Source organism: Cricetulus griseus, chromosome 2, assembly GCF_003668045.3.
Source record: "Cricetulus griseus strain 17A/GY chromosome 2, alternate assembly CriGri-PICRH-1.0, whole genome shotgun sequence".
NCBI classification, from domain to species: domain Eukaryota; kingdom Metazoa; phylum Chordata; class Mammalia; order Rodentia; family Cricetidae; genus Cricetulus; species Cricetulus griseus.
In genome coordinates this window covers 92,024,431-92,035,226 of record NC_048595.1, presented here as the reverse complement: position 1 = coordinate 92,035,226, position 10,796 = coordinate 92,024,431, and positions in this window count along the sequence as shown.

Below are 10,796 nucleotides of genomic sequence, written 5' to 3'. Positions count from 1 at the left end.
AGGATCTTTAAAATTTGTGTATGCGTTTATTACCTATTTTTATATTTTCTTCTATATTCTGTGATTTGTTTAGGCAATTGTAGAGGTATGTGTGTGTGTCAATTTTAGTTTGTTTTCATGTTTATATATTCTGATTAAGAGTTAGAATATAGGGTTGGAGAGATGGCTCAGCAGTATTAAGTATACCCTGTCTTTGACCTGAGTTCGGTTTCTGTCACACATGCTGGACAACTCATAAACCCTTGATTTTTTGGTTTGTTTTTGTTGGTGTTGGTGGCAGCAGTTTTGAGACAGGCTTTCTCTGTATAGCTTTGGGGCCTTGAACTCATAGAGATCTGCCTGTCTCTGCCTCCCAATTGCTAGGATTAAAAGCATTTGCCACCACTGCCTGGTTTCACAAATACTTGTAACTCTAGTTCAAGAGGAATCTGGGGTCTCTGGTTTCCATAGGCATCAGAACTCACATGGACATAACTCCTGTCCTGAGACACACCCATAATCAAAATAAAGCAAATAAAGACCAAAAGTTCAAGTACCTTTCCAGTTCTGTCTTTTTGTCTTCTCTTTTTGTTCTCTCACTTCTAACCATGTGTCAAAGAACTAATTTGCCTTTATCATTTTATTTTGAAGGTTCTATATTCATCTTATATTTTTTATTTATGTAATGTATTACTCATTTTTCAGTACTGAGGGAACTAAGTATGGATTTTCATGTCCATATATTAAACAATTGCTCATATAATCCAACACAAGAGACCATCCTTTTACTTGTTTACCTATTTTATCTCAACAGGATGGTTATTTCTGTATCAATTAAAGATAAATTACCCTTATAAACAGCCAATGTTTTAGTTCAGGAGCTGTGATCCTTAAGCTGGTAGTAATTTATCCATTTTCATTATTCCAGTATTCCCTAATGGGTAACTGGAGGATGTTGGAGACGAGATTCCCATGACTGTAAAGGTTGGCAGTGATTGAAGCAAGTCTCATTCTATGTTTGAAAAGTGTTAGTGGGGAAAATACAGATTTCTTGGAGATGAGAAATCACTAAGCTACAACTTTCAATATGCTTTCACAATTACAACCAAAGATCCCAGGAGTGGGTATTTAAGTTATTGTGCTTTCAATGACCAGATTTATCTGCAGATACACTGCATAAAGTGATCATGTTAATAATCTTCCACAAAAGCAAAAATCAATACAAAATGCCCAGTGTAGTTTCCTTAGTTTCAGTTACATCCCTTGAATTTCCTTTCTCCAAAAGGCAGAGTCTAACAGAATAATTGAAACTAAATTATTCATGCTTCTGCTACCACAGCTAATTTTTCAATGAAATAACTGGAATATATAAACTATGCACATAATTTCTTTGTTAATAGTGATGGGAAAGCAGAATTATTAATAAGTTTTAGGAATATTGTTTTCTTGGTGTTCTAGAAACTTCCAAAGGCAATTCATTCAGCCAATTTATAGCTAGAGCTTAGCAATTGCTAGGTCACATGAGAACCATAAAGATGAAATGATAATTCTCATCTTCAGGGATGATATATATCCCTGAAGATGAAAAAAAATATATATATATATGAGAAAGATTGCCCATATTTTAATATGGAAAGGAGTAGTAGGGAAATACATTAACATAGACAGCAATACTACAATTTTGTTATGCGTAATTGTCATGGCAACACTAAGAGACAAATCTATTTCAATGTGTACTGATTTAATTTCACACTATTGTTGAGTGGGGATGTCATCTCAGTTGTTTGTTTGTTTGTTTGTTTTGTTTTTTTTCATAAATTCAGGGAGAATCTTCAAGATTAGTGAGGATTTGGCTTATTAGTGAGATTTAACTCAGGATTTGAAAGCTGGCTCAGCTAAAAGGTGTTCTAGCTATAAGGATGTTGTGTGAGGACTCCACTGGCATGTCCAAGAATAGGAGCCAGGACTCTGCAGTTAATCTGGTATACCAGACTGTGTATGTCTGGGAGCAAAAAGTAAGTTTGGAGGAATATTTTGTGGCTGGTCTCAATCTGATACTAGAACAAAGGGATTTATACTGTACAGAAATATTCCATGATGACTTTGGAATTTCAGTACAACCACAATGGAAGTGGCTGGTGATGGCAGCAGGGATCCTTAGTAGCATGAAGAGTCACCCTAGAGACTAGAATTTCAAGCCCATCTTCCAAGTTCACATACAAATAATTTAAGAGGCAAAATGATGAGCTCTTATCAGAAACTACCTGGTAGATACTCCCATAAAAATACAATTGTTGAGTATCACTGTGCACAGACACAGGTCTGATCATATGAATATATGTGCAGGGTGCTAGACCCTCCATCTCATGGCTCCATGTCCTGATGTTCATGGCTTTCTATTGTACTCCTTCCTCCCTGAGTATTACAGCAGACACTCAAACAAATGCAGCAGAGCTCATGAAGTACATCTTTAAAAAGCTTGACAGACTGACATCAAAGCAATGTTAGTAATGAGAACATACCTAGATCATGACAATAGGAGGGAAACACGAATGGTAAATACCACCTAAAAGCACAGTTCAGAAGAGGTGGGAGAACTCAGACCAGCTGCCACAGCTGAACAAGAGAACCCTGGAAATCGGCTTTATCCCTGCTTTAAGAATAAAAAGACTGCTCACTTACCTTTATTTGACATTTGTCAGCCTACCTGGTAAATTCATTCATGTTTTCACTATTGTTCAAATGACCAGATACAACCAAGAGTAAAACAGCATAATATAAACATCACTTTCACAGAAAATATATTTGTTTTTAAACCAAATACTACTTTTTTGCTAAAAAGAATATAGCCATAAAATAACTCTGAAGGATATTCTGCTACTCTCAGCTCAGTCTTTGCTCAGCTATTATCAGAGCATTTTTCTCCTGAAACAGAATAAAGACAGAGACCCACCAATGTACAATATGAAGAGAAAGAGATACTTTGAAATACTCAATCCACTGGGACATGTCTCCATCAAATTCTTCCCTTCAGGGCTCAGAGAATCTTGTGGAAGATGTGACTAAAAGATTGTAAGAGCTACAAAAGAAGAAAGGGCTTCTAAACACAGCAGAAGTAACACATACATGAACTCACTGAGAGTGTGGCAGCATGCACAGAGCCCATTTGGATCGATGCTGATAGAAGTGGTCACATGCCTCCTTGTAGCTGGAGTTCCTTTCCAGCCTGGTCCCATAGCCAATTAGCCCCAAATAAACACACAGACACTATATCATTTATAAAATTGTTAGCTGATGGCTAGGGCTTCTTACTGACTAGCTCTCTCTTAATTATTGTTTTGTTTTTCAAGACAGGATTCTCTGTATTGCTTTCGAGTCTGTCCTGGGACACACTCTGTAAACCAGACTGGCTTCAAACTCACAGAGATCCACCTGCCTCTGCCTCCTGAGTGCTGGGATTAAAGGCATTCACCAACAACGCCCAGCCTCTCTTAATTATCAAACCATATATATTAATCTATGTGTTGCCGTGAGGTTGTGGTATACCCGTAAACAGGCATGTTACACCTTTGGCAGCATAATGTGTCTTTGCCTACTCTCTCTGCCTTCCTCTCCCCAGCTTTCTCCTGGTCTGGTAGCCCTGCCTCTCCTTCCTGCCTGGCAACTGGACAAACAGTGTTCTATTCAACAACCAATAGGAGAAAAATAGGAGAAGGACACCCCCCCATCCTTGACCTTGAAGCTTATGTCTGATTGATAGCCACTCACAGATGAATAATCAGCTCTCTCCAGTGAAGTCTCACTGGGTATACAAAACACACTTAAGGACAAGACCCATGCCCAGCAATAGATGGCCAACACAAAACAAATCCAATGACATCTTTGGAGGTTCTTTGTCTCTTAAGTTTTTGATAGGGATTTTTTTATCTATATGGGTCCTTTGCATATATACTATGGCTTCTGGTTTTGTCTTTTATGGGATTCCTGTGCATACCAATATGTGTGTCTCCATGTCTGCCTGTGTATCTTATATTTTTCTTTCGTTCTTTTTCATCTGATTGTTGGTTCATTTTGTTTTATCCCAGTTTGTTTTATCTTATTTTATTGTTATTCTTTAGATGCTTGGTTTTTCCCCCTCAGGAAGAGACAGAGAGATTATGGATTCCAATGGGAGGGAAAGTGAGGGGACTCCTGGAAGAGGTGGGGGAGGAAAAACCATAATCAGAATATATTGTACGAAAAACCTATTTTAAATTAAATAAATAAAAAAGAAATCACATAATATACTAAAAATGTAATTGAAGACTGAAACTCAGAAATTAGTACCCATGAGTAAACAGATTAAGGGTCATGAAACTGCAGTTGTTATGAAATAGAAAATCTAAAGGTAAAAATAAAAAATATTATGACATCATATACCTGGACCTCTAGCCAAGGCATGCTCATCTCCTACCCCAATATTTGACCTAACATGCTCCAGGCAAATTAAATTCACTCAATAGAGGTCCACTAGAGGAAGGGATTTGGAAGGTTTTAATCACGTACTGAATAAATTCCTTGTGCATTTTATGACTGAGTTAATTTTGTTCAGTAAGATTGGGGATAGGAAGGACAGATCCCACTTAATTAAACCACAGTTGCTTCGCTCTATTAATGTATTATTCACAGTCTTACTTAGGTTTCCTTTACAGTAAACATTCCACCAAAATTTGAAATGATTATTAGCAAATGGCTTTAGTTTCCTAAAATAAGAATACTGCTTCTTTCTTCAATCGAATATAAACTAGGATGCTCTGTCAATCTTTTGCCCCTCCCCTAGGAGTCAGTTTTCTTCTTTCTCATCTGACTCTGCCCAGGAAACCGACCGTCACCGATAACACCAGCTTGTTCTCTCACCCTGTTTCAATTCTGATTTTGCCAAAGCACTGGTCAGAAAACCAATCAAGGGCAGTAAGGTGAGGGTTCACATACCTCAGGCAACTTCCTCACAGGTCATGTAGAGTTGGCTGCATTTCTGTCGGGGGCCACTTCAGCACATTCTTCTCCATTCATGCCTCTTGGCCCTAAGGTTAATAACAGCTTCACTGTTAATGCCTCAAAATCACTTCAGTATCCTTAGTTTTACCCCTGTACCCTGCTTTGGAGTCTTATGGTTCTCTCATTATATTATCTGATTGTTTTTGACATTCATTTCTTGAAAAAAAGCGTGATGGTGTACATGTGTATATTTGTGTGCTATATGCATTTAATAAATATTAATTACATATAACTTGATATTAGCTTAGTAAAATAAAATACTATACTTGTAAACAATTTGCTTGCAAATAGACACAAATAGAGCCACTAAAATTTCTTTCCTTTTGCCTTATAATTAAATTGCTTATTAGGAGGCTTAAATTTTTTTAAAAGGTACAAATACATATAATCTTAGCAGAGACTACCTGGAAAACTATCTGTAGTTAAACTGAGAGTAGAAATTGTACTTTCATATGAACATCTGTGAAAGCAACACCATTCAATTCTGAGAGCACTTGATAAATCAGGTTAGCAGGGAGAAGTTGTGAAAAGTATGACAGATCTAATTAGGATATGATTCATGAAACTCAAGCATGCCAGTAACAGGTTATCTACATTTTCATGTATATTTATAAGCTCAGAAATTGTTTGCTTGATAATCTTTAAAATAAATCATCTCTGAAAATTTAGTACTTAGACTAAATAGTGATAGCAAATGCATATTATAAAATATGAACCATTCCTATAAAATCACTCAATATACTGATTTCTTATAAAGACTTTTAAAAAATGCATGTAAGATACACATTTTCATATTAAATAAGACTTTTATTTTTAAAGCTTTTATTTTTATTTTATTTTATTTTATTTTTCGTTTTTCGAGACAGGGTTTCTCTGTATTGTTTTGGAGGCTGTCCTAGAACTAGTTCTTGTAGACCAGGCTGACCTTAAACTCACAGAGATCCACCTGCCTCTGCCTCCCGAGTGCTGGGATTAAAGGCATGTACCACCACCGTCCAGCTAAAGCTTTTAATTTAATACAGAATTTATATATATATATATATATATATACATATATATATATATATATTAAAATCACATGTATCATTTGCCAAATTATCTCCCAGTGGCAAACACAAATCTATCATGACACATCACAGTAGGATTTCGACATTGATAAAATTCATACTTATTTCAAATTTTCCTAGTTTAATTTTATAAAGAAATGCACACATCTGTGATTCTGGAAATGATAACTGATACACACTTATCCTTCAAATTCAAAATCATTATTAGACTAAATTTGTTGTGATGACTTTAGAAGTAAGAGGCTATGGGAAAAGTTGTCTTTGATCAGTTCCCTAGATGGTCCAATACATGGTGATCAGTCCTGAAATCATATACATACAAACAATGATATTTATCATATTCATAAAAACATGCATACATATATATATATATATGTGTGTGTGTGTGTGTGTGTGTGTGTGTGTGTGTGTGTGTCAATAATTGTCCTGACCTGCAGGACATGAACCTGGGGAAAGAAAGTCAGGGATAGGGAATGGGGACAAGAGACGCAGAAAGAATGACCACAAGATAGGATTCTGATCAAGTGGCAAACTTTACTTTTTTCTCAGCCTAGCTTATATAGTTGGCAGAGCAGGATATGGGGAAGGATAGAATGGGTTGTTTGTGAGCCAGGTGTTAGTGTAGGCAGGATATTAGGAAGCCACAAAGAGGATGTTTGGCAGGGTAAAGAGTTCATGAGTAAGAGGTCCAGGAAGGGGTTGCCTAGGTGACTGAGCCTGTGGGTGGAGGACTGGGTTAAGTTGTTTCTTTTCTTGAGCTGAGGTTCTAAGTAGCTGCTATGTAAAGGTTAACTATGTGGCCTGCCAAGCATGGCCTAGGATCTCATGCCAAGCCCTAAGATTCAGCTCTCAACATATTCCCCCTTCCTTGTATAAAAAGAAGTGGCCAAATTTTTCAGCAGAGGGGGATAGAGGCCTGCGCCCCAATTGGAGAATCTATGTGGATTTTATAAAGGACATTTTTCTCTGACCTCGGGGACGGCTTCTTGGAGCCATCTGAAAGGTAGGACCATTCAGTTGCCTTTTGTGGGGGTGGGGAAGCTTTAGGACATCGACCCCATTGCACGCAGGCATATTCCTCAGAAGACGAGGTCTCCTTGAAGTACCATCCTGGTCTGCACCTCTGAAGCTGGCCATGGGGAAGTGGGTTAGTATTGGACCAGGACAGGCTTAGTGGCAGAGTCCACCTGTTGCTTGACAAAGGTCACAAGTCGATTACAGGCTCAAGGACCAAAGGAGATTAACACGAGGAGCCCTATCAAAGGTCCAAGGAGGGAAGGGAAGAGGGTGGTTAACCATAGGGAAGTAGTAGGAATGGGTAGAAGGAAGCAAAAATGAGTAACATGAGGTTATTTTCCCATATGAGGGAAGCCAGCCAAGCCAATTGTTGAGTTGGTGTCATGGAGGTCATTTCCAGGGAGGTGTGTAGAATGGGTTTATCGGGACAATGGCCAGCACTGTTAGACACAGGACTGTCAGCATGTGTTCAGACATACAGCCATCTTCTCCTGACATTGAAGTTACGTCACAACAGAACTATCAATATTGAAAACACTGTATTTGCCGTAGAAGCAGACACCAAAACGGCAGCAGCAGAAATAATTACTGAAGTAGAAATTCCAGCACTTAATAAATGATCCACAAAGTACTCCAAAACAAAGAAGCACTTGGTCAATGAATTGTTAAGTGAGAAGAATGAGAAGACAAGAAAACCTTCAGACAGCTTTCAGAAAGCCCTCCGCGCATAACTACAGATCCCGAGGTGTTAGCTACACAGCTCAATGCTTTGCCAGGTCTCACTTACAGCCCCCATGTATAGTCTATTCCTAAGCATTATATTAGATTTATATCACCATTCCTTTTGGAAAAAAAGAGAAGAAAAGAAACTACTGAAAACATTTCTGGCTCATGCAAAAAGTGAAAGTGGAAACGCCAAGAGAGGTCATTTGGACAGGGATTTTTCAGCCCAAAGTCTCATAATAGGAGTCCCTCCTGAGATCCACATCTCCCTACCCTCCCGCATTGTAGAGCCAGCTTAGTATCACTGTCAACCTTAACCTCCCTAATTCCATGACCTCACTTGCAACTTCCCAGTATTCCCCAGGAATCGACAAGGAGAACATTGAACTCTCCCCCACCATTGGCCACTGTAGTAGAGTACAAACTCTCCATGGATCCCCAAGCCAGGTGCAGAAACAAAGAAGCGCTGGCAGCTTCAAATGTAATGGCATTAAGAAGATCATGTGAAGCTTTCTTTCTTTTACTTTTTAAACCAACCTAACATGGGCTTCTCACTAGTGACCCTTCCCTAACCTGGCCCCCTCCCACACTGTACTGTTGCACTTTGTGTCTTATGAACACATCTGGTCTGCCATGTTGTCAGAAGATCAACTCCTGGAGGCAGTTGCCAACTCTAGCCCATTTCTTTTCATTAATGGTTCCTTTCTAGGGGAAACATGGACAAAGACACCCATAAAGAGGAAGAACTTTTTTGTTTGTTTCTTTCTAACCTGAGTTTCTTGAGCCTTGAGTGATTCTGTGATCCCAGAAAGAAATAAATCTTTCTTGCTAAATGCTTGTCCCATTACTCACCTTTTCCACATAGGTGGTGCTCATGAACCGAAAGTCCCAAGCGTGGGCAGGCTGCTAGGTCTTGCACCAACCGAGGCTCACAATTGATCCTGTGGTGGATGCTTCACTGCATGGACGGCCCATCCCTCTAATGAGCACTGAAGTTCCCAGATCCCCAACTCTGTCCAGCCCCACTTTGGGAGCCAGTTGTCCTGACCTGCAAGACATCAACCTGGGGCAAGAGAGTCAGGAATAGGAATGGGAACAAGAGACAAAGAAAGAACGACCACAAGATAGGATTCTGATCAAGTGGCAAACTTTACTTTTTTCTCAGCCTAGCTTATATAGTTGGCAGAGCAGGATATGGGGATGGATAGAATGGGTTGTTTGTGAGCCAGGTGTTAGTGTAGGCAGGATATTAGGAAGCCACAAAGAGGATGTTTGGCAGGGTAAAGAGTTCATGAGTAAGAGATCCTGGAAGGGGTTGCCTAGGTGACTGAGCCTGTGGGTGGAGGACTGGGCTAAGTTGTTTCTTTTCTTGAGCTGAGGTTCTAAGTAGCAGCTATGTAAAGGTTAACTATGTGCAGGGCCAAGCATGGCCTAGGATCTCATGCCAAACCCTAAGATTCAGCTCTCAACAAATAATAATCAAAGAAGAAAAGGTTAATAATTTGAGAGTTGGAAAAAGAGGGGACTAGATATCAAATAAAGGATGGAGAAAACTGATGGAAGAAAATAATTTATTTTTAGTTTAAATTTTAAATGAAAAAATATAATGTTCCTGAGTAGATGATAGTTTATTTGAAAAAGATTAGTTTATAAATCAAGCATTTTCATTTAGTTTTCTTTTCACCATGTATACTCTCACAATGAAAGGATTTTATTTATATAAATCAAATAATTAGTGTAATACTTAAGGATTTATTTTTCTCTTGGGGTTATAAACTAAGGAAATAATAAAATAAACAATAACATAGTTATCATTGGGGTAATCAAAAAGTATCTGAAATATTAATATATTTATATATTACAACTGATTGAGACCTTAATCATGTTTCACTTCCTCATGATCATTACTAAAAATAGCAGCTGCAAAAATTAAACTAAATCCCAAAGATACAGAAACTAGAAAAATTGTTCATCTCTATGACTGACTTATTGACTGGCAGAAGATAACAAAGAAAAAGATATGCTGATTTGAATCTATTAATCTAGGAAAATATGGAGAAATATCTACACGAACACACACACACTCTCTCTCTCTCTCTCTCTCTCTCACACACACACACACACACACACACACACACACACACGCAAAGGTTTTGGAGGAGATGTTAAGTCACAGGCCAAATAAGGAGCAGGTTACTGCCAGTCTGTGGTTCACTATAATCTAAAACAACTATTCTGAGGGGGCTAACCTAACATCACAGCAGGTAATCTAAAGAGATGTATTCATCAAACTCCTTGTATTAAGGCTTAAAGATCTGAGAATGGAAAAACAGTTAGAAAGAGTCTAAATGTCAGAGGTGGTATATGATTCGAAGAAAAGTAGTGCTTTCTATACACAACATTACTAATGCACCTTTAAACTCACAGAGACTGTTATTGCAAGCACAGACATGCACAAGGTCAAATCAGATAAATCCCAGCAATGACAAGGACAAGTGAAAAAAAAATCCTAACCCTAACAAAGAAACAATTTGCAGTTGATACCTGCTGGGAAAAAGAAAATTATTTTCCACCATGGAGTGTCACCTGTTATGTCCACCACACTCCAGGGCAGGCCCGACACCAGAAGTGATTGACCCAAACAAAACACTCCTATATATATATATATATATATATATATATATATTATATATATATATATTCTTATTGATTTTTTCTATTTTGTCTTGTTTTTAGAGATTTTTAATGTATCTTTCTCTATTAGAGAGAAAGAGAATGAAATTGGTGAGTAGCGGAGAATCTGAGAGGATGCGAGGAAGACAATTAAATCTAATCGACATATACTGTATGTGGAGCGGTGATCTTTCTTTCACAGTTATTTACTGTAGAACAGTGCAGACAGTCATGTACATCTAGAGCAGGCAGCCATTTAATCTAACATATAATGGAGACAATAGAGAGGTAGCCTGTGAA